The sequence below is a fragment of the Sinocyclocheilus rhinocerous genome, unplaced genomic scaffold (assembly GCF_001515625.1).
Source record: "Sinocyclocheilus rhinocerous isolate Xijiao unplaced genomic scaffold, SAMN03320098_v1.1 scaffold532, whole genome shotgun sequence".
NCBI lineage: Eukaryota > Metazoa > Chordata > Actinopteri > Cypriniformes > Cyprinidae > Sinocyclocheilus > Sinocyclocheilus rhinocerous.
Window position 1 is genome coordinate 1,474,128 of NW_015642820.1, and position 10,934 is coordinate 1,485,061.

General features: G+C 36.2%; 1 protein-coding gene across 1 annotated transcript in view; it reads left to right on the top strand.

Moving 5' to 3' along the window:
- The first annotated feature begins 7,783 nt into the window (after positions 1–7,783).
- The window catches only part of errfi1a (ERBB receptor feedback inhibitor 1a), a 9,373-nt gene continuing 6,222 nt past the window's right edge, over positions 7,784–10,934 (top strand). The window contains exon 1 of the mRNA XM_016573855.1: positions 7,784–7,924. The gene's annotated coding sequence lies outside the window, so the exon portion shown is untranslated. The remainder of the gene's footprint in view (positions 7,925–10,934) is intronic.

Below are 10,934 nucleotides of genomic sequence, written 5' to 3' on the forward strand. Positions count from 1 at the left end.
ATAGTTATTTCAACAAAAAACATCAAATTTGAAATGTAACGCAGGGAATTCTGGGAATGCCAATTTACGGTTATTCACTGTAAATTATACAGTATTTTTCACTTCCAAAAACGGTATACTACCGTAAAATTACATGTAATGTCCAATACAGTTTTTCACCGTATATAGTACGGGAATTTACCGTTAACCATTTAACAGGTTTTTACTGTAGCATTTATACAGTCTTTTACCGTTAAATTCACTGTCATTTTTGACAGTGTAGGTAGTGTTTTGTAAGTAAACAACCAAAAGAACTCTCTCCTTCAGTTTAATTATGGGATTTTTTATCTGTTTCATCATCCACCAGATTAAAATTGTAAGTCTTATCTCTCCTCATCAAGTCCACGTGATCATTCACGTGTACAGAATAAACTTAATAATAAACAAGTCTGTAGCGCAAAAGTTAAGGGTCATTGACCTGGACTTTTTAAAATATGTGTATTAAACTCTAAAACAGCTTGCATGTTTTTCATCCGTCTCACATGAAGATCTAAATTCATTGGATTCTCTTCTTATCTCCAGGTTGAACTTTGTTCCTGTCTTTGGGAATGTGCAAAGTGAGATTACATCAACAGGTGCAGGTCCTTAACCTGGTAACTTTGTGAATGATGATTCACCCTTTTCCCTTATAACCGGCACACCCTTTCCCTGTGGAACTCCATGACACTATGCCAGCATGTCACACTTTTGGTTATAGAGTAAGCCCATCTACATCTAGATTTAATCAACAGGTGTGAATTCTTCTGTACATATGGAGATGGTTTGAAGAGGTGTTGTGGGTTGCAAGAGAATTTCAAGAGAATTGGATTCTTATTTAAAGGGACAGTTCACCCAAAAATTAAAAAATTGATGATAATTTACTCACCTTTAGTCCATTAGAGATGCAGGCGACTTTTTTTCTTGAGTAGAACAGTAAAAATTATTTTTAGCTGAAACCGTGGTCCTTGGTGATTTATAAAATTCAAGTCAGCAGCTGCCCGTTTCTGAGAATAAAAAAGCATATCAAGGAACACAAAATTAATACCCGTGGCTCCTGACGATATATTGAGATCTTATGAAGCAAAACGATCGGTCTGTGCAAGAAACTGAACATAACATTACCTGTAATCAGGCAAACAGGGAAATCTGATTCTTTCCCGAACTGGTAGTTTTGGATAGTTTGTTTCTTTGAACTGGTTCAGTTCACTAGTTTGTTTACATAATATGACATATTGTCATGTCGTACATGCTACGACATGACATATGTGCAATTATATCATTAAAGTACAGAGTGATCGTTTCGCTTCATAAGACCTCAATATATCATCAGGAGCCACGGGTATTAATTTTGTGTTCTTTGATATGCTTTATTATTTACATATGGCCTTTAATGAATCACCAAGTACCATGGTTTTAGCTAAAAATCTTCTATACTGTTCTACTAAAGAAAAAAGTCATCTACATCTTGGATGGGCTGAGGGTGATTAAATTAAGTCAAGTCACCTTTATTTATATAGCGCTTTTAACAATACAGATTGTGTCAAAGCAACTGAACAGCATTAATTAGGAAAATAGTGTGTCAATAATGCAAAATGACAATAGTAAACACTAATTTTCCAGTTAAAGACAGTTCATCATTGAATTCAGTGACTTAACAGCGAATTTTTATTTTTAGGGAGAACTGTTCCTTTAAGTATCTTAGAAATTATCGGAAAATACTGGATTCTCAAATTAAGTTTCTTCTAGAATTAATTGGTAGGAATATAAATAGACACAAATACATGTCAATAAGAGGGCAGAGCTATGAAATGAATGTAGATAACATCTCAGATTGTTTCATGAGAAACCTACATATTGAGATTTCTGAGTTTGATTTTAGACTTGACGAATATGAGAATGGTTTCAGACACTGATCTCTTTTGAAATTATACACGAGACACTTGAGATTACTGGGGTCTTTTTCTCAGAAGAAAAATGTGAGAAATCTGCTCTCCATTTCAACTCATTGCTGTGAAGAAGAATTGCTGTCAAGTTTCTTTTTCTGTAAAGCACTACAGGTAAAAAGGGTAAAAATGTAGCTAATAGATATCACCATACTTCCCCCAGTTGATTGATTACATTAAGAACTACAAACATTTACTCTATTGCAAGTTTTCTGAATTTACAAAAAATAAATCTGAACATTGGTTGAAGAAAGGTTCAAAATTCTTGTTTCATTTTGTTGATATATTACAGTTAAAAGATTTTACAAAGAAGATTTTGGATTTCTTATTTTTATCACACCGTAAATCAAAGCCAGCCAGAAATAATAATAATAATAATAATAACAACAATAATAATGCACTCACCATGTTTTTATAAATAAAATGTTGTATAAAATCAGGCAAATGATATATGAACAGACCACTCTCTAAAAACCTTCAGAATACTGACAAGAATAAAAAAACTCATTCTGGGAAATTGGCCTTTAAACATATGTATTGAAATCTACAGATGCAAATAGATAAAGTACGATAAAATAAACACCAAAAGTGTATTTAAAATGTTTTCTTTCCACTCGTCTGAAAAAAGTTATGAAAAGCCAAATAACCAATAAACTGACCAGTGCATACAGTAAATGAGTGCAAACAGAAGTTTCTAGCTTGAAACCTCTTTTTCACAAATTCGCCTGCCCATCCAGTCCTGATGGTTAATGGTAAACAAACTTGCTGTCGAGGCTCGGCTTGAGCCCTAAGTTCAAACCCCCCAATAACAGAAATAGAGGAGGAGATAGGGAGGTGGAGGGATGCTGGAAGAATTTTCACTGGGACAGCGTAATGAGTGCAGCTTATATAGGCTTGTAATGATGCAGGACTGAAAGATTAGGCTCCTCCTGAACCTACGTTTGTAACTTTGTTTAAAGTCATCAAAATAGACTCTATTTACACACACACACACACACACACACACTACTGGTCTTTTTTATGCAGTCATTGCATAATTCCAAAGAAATCCATGATTATAATCTTTCATCAGAATGTTATAATTTTCTCCGCTTCTGAAATGGTTTTCGTCTCCTTACAACTACGTCACATTTTTCATATAATTTTCATATATTCACAATCCAATCAGTCTTTTTTCTCACTGAATATCCTGTTTCTTTCCTTTCTAACATTATTCCAGCGTCATCAGCTTCAGCTTCACCAAACTTCAACATGTTTTGCCTTTAAAATCTTTTATATCCAGATCAGTATTCCTTATGCGTATCCAACCCTACTTTGATGTTATCATGTTATTCAAACATTTCAAGCAGGTGTTCCTTCAAGCCTGGTTAAGGGACCCTTTCTGCTCCAAAGGTGCATGACTGCCTGACTTTATAAGGCACTTCCTATGTGTGCGTACGATGACATCATCTCAACACTAGAGTGGTTGAATGTCTATGTGTGTGTATGGTGTGTGTGTACAAGAAGCGGGAGTTGGGAGGGATCTGGCAACGGAGGAAAGTTCATGGCCGTGTTTCTATCAACACAAGGCAATCTGAGCTCAGATCAGCTCAGTTCTGTCTCCACACCTGATTGCAAAATGAGGTACATCGAATGACACAGAAACAGACTTTTATTTAAGTGACAATACATCCTGTTGGAAAGTCATTTCAGGTGGACAAAACTGTGACTTGGCTGGGTTAATGTATAGACAAATTGAATAGCTTCTAATCCTTGTAAATGCATGCTGTTGCATGACAATTGCATACACATTTACACACAAACCCAGTGCACAGTTATCGATTCATGCGTGCATGTTCACCTTTGTGTGAATCACCACTAGTACAATGTCAAAAATCAACATTTTGTTTGCTCTCCTGCTGGCCACGACTGGCCTGCTGGAATGTGTGGAATGTTCTTGAAATTATAAGGGGATTAAAGCGAGTCGGCTCATCCACGGCCAAATATCGGATGATAAGCCTGCTGGGTTCGGGGGGCCAAGGCCAGACACAGAGATTTGCAACACTGTAACACAAGCACATTTTGTTCCTGCTGCATTCCTGCCTCTCAGCTCTGTTTGTTTAGCACTTTGAGGTTTTTTTTGTGTGGTATTGTGGTAAAGCTTCACCCTTAGTGTGCACGTTACAATAGTTTTATGGCATGGAGTGAGCGGCCAGATTTTATTTAGCACTTTAAAAGTATTTGTAGAATTTATTGATTACAGTGCAGCTCACTGAACAAAAAAGTACAACACTGTTAAAAAAAAGTCTTTAAAATAAAATCACACTGTGAAAAAAAAACATGCTTGCTCTGATTGCCCAGGTGAAAAAGAAATATATTTAAATTGTGCTTTTTCAGACATACTATATTTAAATTATACTATACTAAGTGCATATTAAATGTATTATTTTGAAACAACTTTAAGTATATTAAGTGTATTTCAAGATATGTTTAAGTTTGATTTTAATCTATTTGTAATATATTTAATATATTGAAATTGTGTTAAATTGGAACCACTTTAAGTATATTTAGTGCAATTTAAGTGTAATTCTTAAAATACATTTAAAATGTCCTTTTAATACTTCATGAACTACAGTTAGAGTATATTTGAAGCATCGTTTTAATGTACTTCAAGTACATTTCAATTGTATTTCAGCTCATTGGAAATGCATTAGCATTACACTACTAGTATATTATAAAGCTGCTTTTTCAGTATATACACACGTACACACTTTGATATCTAGAAAACTTTAATGTATTATATATTGTTGTGTACATTACAAATATCCATAAAGTACACTAAAAAAGGACAGCAGCATATATACTTCGGTGAAAAACAAAACAAAACATACTATTAAATGTATTAAAAATGCACTTGAAATACAAGTATGTTTATAGTATATTTGTATTACTACAAACATACTCAAGTACATTTTAATACATTATAAAAAAACAAATAAAAAAAGACTGAAATGCTATGGCAGAGCTATCTTTTCCATTTGTAGAACATTTCAGTTATACCGGCCTTACTAAAAAGTACAGAATTTTACATCAATGAATAAATAAAAATTACAATGCAATTTTCTGAAGAAAAAAAATACATAAAAAAGACTGCACACACACAAGCTATTCACTTATGCACTTTGTTTTTCAAAGACTGAAGATGATAAAGTTCAAGCAACAGAATAGGGAGGGATGGAGGGGGTTTTGGAGGTGGACAAGGAGATGGCGTAGGGATGGTGAGAGGCAAAAGTGCGGGGATGATGGCAGGATGTCAAGTCAAGTCAAGTTTATTTGTACAGCACTTTTCACGATACAAATCATTGCAAAGCAACTTTACAGCAAATTAAGTTTCTACAATATTTAGTGGTAGCGCCTAATCAACCAAAGTAGCATAACCTTTTAAGTAAAACTGAACATATTAAAAAACATATTTTAAATATCGCAATGCTTGTATTTAATGCAGTCTGAGATGCATTTTCTATTTTCCTAAGTATTTTTCTTCATGGTGTTTGAAAATGAGGGGCATGTCACTCAATTTGTCCATATTAGCCTGTCTAATTTTAGATGGATTTGCACCGAAATGCAATAGAGTTTGATTGGACCCACAGCTTTTGACATCAACAAGAAAAGGCAAAAAAAAAAAACCTTAAATGTCTTTGGCATTATGTTTGTCATAATTGTAGCTTGTATTAAATGTAGCCTGGGTTGCATTTTCTTAAGTAGTCTTAAGTAGTTTTCTTAATGTTTTTTGTGGATAAGGGCATGTTATATAAGTAGCAGATGAATTTGCACCAAAATGCAAGTTTGATTGGGAGGGCTTGCATGTTTTGGAGGGAATGCATAGTTATGTAAGCTGCATTTTATTATTTGCATTTAGCTTTGAGTTTTCACTGTCCACAGCAGACCTGCGACCCGACTAAAATCCTACTGTAAACATGCATAAACATTGGGATGAGATCTCATTATCTCACATCCACCTGGGCATCTGGATAAGACGGAATCAGAGGTGTATTATATATGATATACAACAGCTGTTGTCTAGCCCTGCATAGATCATAATGAAGAGACATCACCCATATCCATCTAGCTTGCAGACAATATGGGCTCCATCTCGACAGGCTGGTAAATATAATGTAGCAGTAAAACATTACAGTGTTCGCTGTGCGTGCTTTCTTATCAGCAATGGAGCCACCTTTATGTCTGTCAGACTGTCTCTGTGGATTCACTGTGTTGTGGGCCCTTATTTTTTCATTCTGTGCATTAAATGTCTCTCTTTGCACTTCTCACTGAGGTTCTTTAGCCTTGTATGATCTTGTCTGTCTGTTCAGATTCAATTCTTGACTCTAAGGACTCTGGACTCTCATGCCTGTCAGCGGCCTGTCTGGTTTCAGGTACCTAGTGTTTGTTTGCTGTGATGTCTGCCCCAAAGCCACATTTTAAAATACACTATGGTTTTATATTTAATATTTCAAATGCACAAGTTTGTTTAAACCACGGCTCTGAAATAAACCCCAAATAATCGGTTTCTGATTCAGTTTTGTGTTTTTAATAATAGAGAGGAAAATGGGGATTTCAGTTTTAATAGCACTTTGCTTTGGGAAAAATAAAGTTTCTATACAGGGAACACTGAAAATGTTCAGGCTAATAATCTGAATTCTATTTTTCAACTATTCTATTCTATCAAATTCTATTCTGTCAACAGCCAGGAAAAAAAAATACATGAAGAGTTCAGATGCAAAAGCCTCTAAGTGCCATCTGAAATTTTCGTCTAGGCTCCTATTCAAAGAACCTATTCATTGCTATTAAAATGAAATTACTGAACCTACACATAGGAGCCTGAGAAAAATGCTCATTTTAGAACAAAATGTTATATGGCACTTTAGAGGCTTTTGCATCTGAACTCTTCACATGTTCACCATGTTTTTAGGAATAAAATAAAATCAGGCAAGCGATAGACGAACAAACCCCTCTGTAAAAAACTTCAGAATGTAGATAGGACTAAAACTGTGAAGTTTGATGTATGAGGCTAATAATCTAAATTCTTTAAGTATAGAAATGCATTTTTGATAACTATAGTCGAGTAGTGGATGTGTGCTGTTTTAATGAAAAAATTATTATTAAATATGACATCAATTTCCTTATATTGTTACTATTTTGATTATATTATGTAATTATTGTGATTATTTGTATTATTTTATCCGTGAAAAATGTTCTAATTCTTATTTGTTGTCTCTGTGGATGACAATTAGGCTACACATTGAAATGCTAACAGTTTTTTTTTTCCGAAAATGCAATTAAAAATGTATAGTGAAACATGAAAATGCAATGATGAGGGCATTTCTCCTCACTATGTCTCATGGGTTGCTTTAAATAGGCTATACTGAAATCAGCAAGTTTTAGGGGTTTGACGATTAGAAAAATACCATCAATTCCAAAAACCATTGCGCCTAAAAAAAGCCCCCATTCACAGTGAAAACAGGTGAGTGTACAGGTGCATCTCAATAAATTAGAATGTCGTGGAAAAGTTCATTTATTTCAGTAATTCAACTCAAATTGCGAAACTCGTGTATTAAATAAATTTATATATATATTTTTTAAATCAGACTGCATATGTATTTCCATGTAAAGCATGTAGAGTAAGCAAATGCACAACACATAGAGGATAACAATATGCAGAGACGCTCACAGATGACAGCAGCGTGCGCACTGTGTCTTTAAATCCCGCCTGAAAGGGGCGGGGCTTGCGCGTCCTCTGGCTACAGTGAGCATTTAAAGCACCGCGCACACAGAAGACCCGTTTGTGAACAAACCTCTCGAGTGCTTTAATGAACGTCCTCTAGCATCTATAGAGCTAAACTAAAGCTTTCCAACGGGCCGAACGGGATCATTACGGCATTATGAACATTTAACACCGGGCACCTAGAATCTGTCAGGAGATTAAGGTGAATTTTACTGCGTTTGTCGCATTGTCTGTGTTTGTGGTCTTTCTGTGTCTCTCTTAGTGTGTGTGTGTGTGTGTGTGCTGATGAAGACAGTGACGTGTGTAACGATATTATCAGATTCTGTGACAGGACATCCGATAAGGAGTGCGTGCGTGCGTGCCTGTGTGTGTGTGTTCAATTAGGAGGGAAGTGCAGGAATAGTGCTAAAACATAATTAAGTTTATTTATATTTAATATTTATTTATTTTAGATTTTTGTTATAATGATGATGATGCTAATAATAATGATGATGATGATCAGCTGACAAGAGACGCATGATAGTGTCACAATATGTGACGTTAACACATGCTGCTTCATTTCGTGAAACATCAGTCTTTTTTTTCTTACTTCAAGAAATGTATAAGGTGTGTTTCGTCAGGTGTGATAGAGTGTTAGTGACTCATCCCGCCAGTTTGCGGAAGCGGACAGGTAGATCGGGTACGGTTGCTAGGAAACCGCGGCGGAGGTGACAAGAGCGGGGTGTGAACGCGCGCGACTGTCTCTCCTTCATACCTTCTCACAATGTCATATCATTGGTTTGTCAGGACGCAGATATTTCGTAATTTGAGGCCATGTACAATGACTCTACACTTTACTGCTGGACCTCTTTTCGAAATATTTTTTTTGTCAGGATGATTGGCTTAAAATTGTTGTATAGCCTACACTTGTGTTTGTATTGTGAATATGCACACATTAGATGAGCACCAGAACCACTTTTGAAGTGCCCTGTGTTTTGGGGTTTGTCTGTCAAGAACATTTCATTGCAAAGTTAAGAAATTATAGTTTGCATGAAGAAAATAAAGCCTGTTTTTAGAACTATTGCCATTATCTACATCACTTTGACAATTTAGCACATTTGTAATCCAATTCTAAATACATAATGAAATTTATTTTTAGCTTATGGAGAACTTGGATTTTTTGCATATTTAATGAAGTTTGCATCATTGACTCTAATACTGTGAAGCTGCTTTGAATCAGTCTTTATTGTATAAAGCGCTATTAAAAAAGTGACAACTTGATCATGCATAAACGTTTAATTTTCTTTACGGTATATTTACTGTAATGCTATATCATTGCAGTTCTTGTATGTGGCCCTTATGCTGAATTAATGAATAAATGTGGTTATTCATCATAAACAAAATCTCAGTTTTAATAGTGCTAAAATAAGCTTTGTTGTCTTGTGATTTAAGGAGTGAGTAGTGACATGTTCCTGACAGGTTTTGTAAGATTCACTGATTCTTTCTTGCACAATGCAGCCAAATGTACGGTTTTGGTTCTGAGATCTCAGATTTAAATGTAAAAAAGGTTAGAATTAATAAATGTTCATCTGACAGTGTTTTATAGAATGTTTCATGGGGTTTACGCCACAACGAGCACATTTGCCATGCTTTGTTTACTTAACGTCTTTGCAACACATTGGCATTGTCTTCCCGAAGGCATTGAGAAATGTCTGTGCCGGACACTAGGAAGTCTGCCCGTCTTGCACCTGTTGTGAGAGGAAGCGCTTGTCCCGTGGGGTTCTTTATCACAGATCAGGTTGCATGGTGTGCTCATAGTGACCGTATCCAAGGTCCAAAGCTTTCAGGATGCATGACTGCTTGCATTTGTGAACCGGATCAGGGATGGTAGAAAGAAATGCACATCCCTGTTGAACCAACTGACTTGGTTTGATCACATACCCTTTTATGAAATGGCATTGCATTGCTTTCTTTGACTAGATTTTACTCTGCATCACACACAATCTGCAAAATGTGTGATTAAATTGCAATATCCCATGAATGCACCTGTTGCATATCACACTGAGTTCTGCAGAAATGCATTGAACCATGCTTATGCATTGTGTCTGTTGCTTGCAAAACAGCCCTGCAATAAAATGTTCTATAAAATGCTAATTGCTGTTTAATAGGGTACATGACTTGTTTGTATCTCTGGAAGACTGTCGTAATGTTGGTGATTTGATAGCTTGTGAGCGTGATATGTGTTTGTAAGCTAAAACCAGGATGAACCTTGCCTCCAGGTCCATCACTCTTCATGTTCTCAGGGGTGTAAAGCTGGTTTCTCAAAGAGTGAAAAACGTTTTCTACTCTAGAAGCAACTGCTTTAGACCATCTCTAGTGTTACACCAAAGAGTAACACTAGATACAAGTTCCTTCAAACATAAGTTGTGTTCCCAAGGCATGAAATTTGAGACTCATTTGCATACACTGTTTGATATTACATGGCTTCCTCTGTGAGGAAAGCATTTGCACGAGACTCTCAGAAAGTCGTGCTTGCAGACAAAATTACACAGTATTTCATAGAATGCAGCAAAGTGATAAATTGTATGCTGTCAATGCATCCTACAAGACTGGATTGAGTCTTTTGCGGTTTGTACTGTTTTGTGTGTGTGACATCTAAGAGAGCATTCGGTTTGGCACTATCCTCGGGGCTTTGGGGGCATAAGTGTCGTTTAGTGCTGTCAAACTGAGCGCTTGTCATACCACAGGCTGTGAAGCTCAGCAGAATGTTGCTCAATGTTCTTTTCTGAAAGAGCTAGACTGGAGTCCCGTGCATATGGCTGACTGCATTGCAAAGCGAGGGGACTCGAGGAGGAGGTGCATTGGATGGTGTGCTGATAGCCCAGGGTTCACTGCTCCATAAACAACTAGACAATGTCTCAGTTCTTCCACAACAACCCCAAAACCATTGCAATGATCTCAGTTATGTTTGAATGTTCATATGGTCATAATAGAGGTAATGATAAAATTTCACCGTTCAAACGTTGCTCTTTCATAGCTTAAAGGTGGGGTAAGCGATTTCTGGTAGCCAATGTTGACGTTTGAAATCACCAAAACAAACACGCCCCTACCCCAAAAGGGTCTCGCCCCTATTTTGATAGCTCCGCACCACACATACGTATGCAACCCAGGCAACGATTAGTTCTGTGAGTGAAACAAAGCAAAACCAATGTTACACCGTGTCTACACCGGAC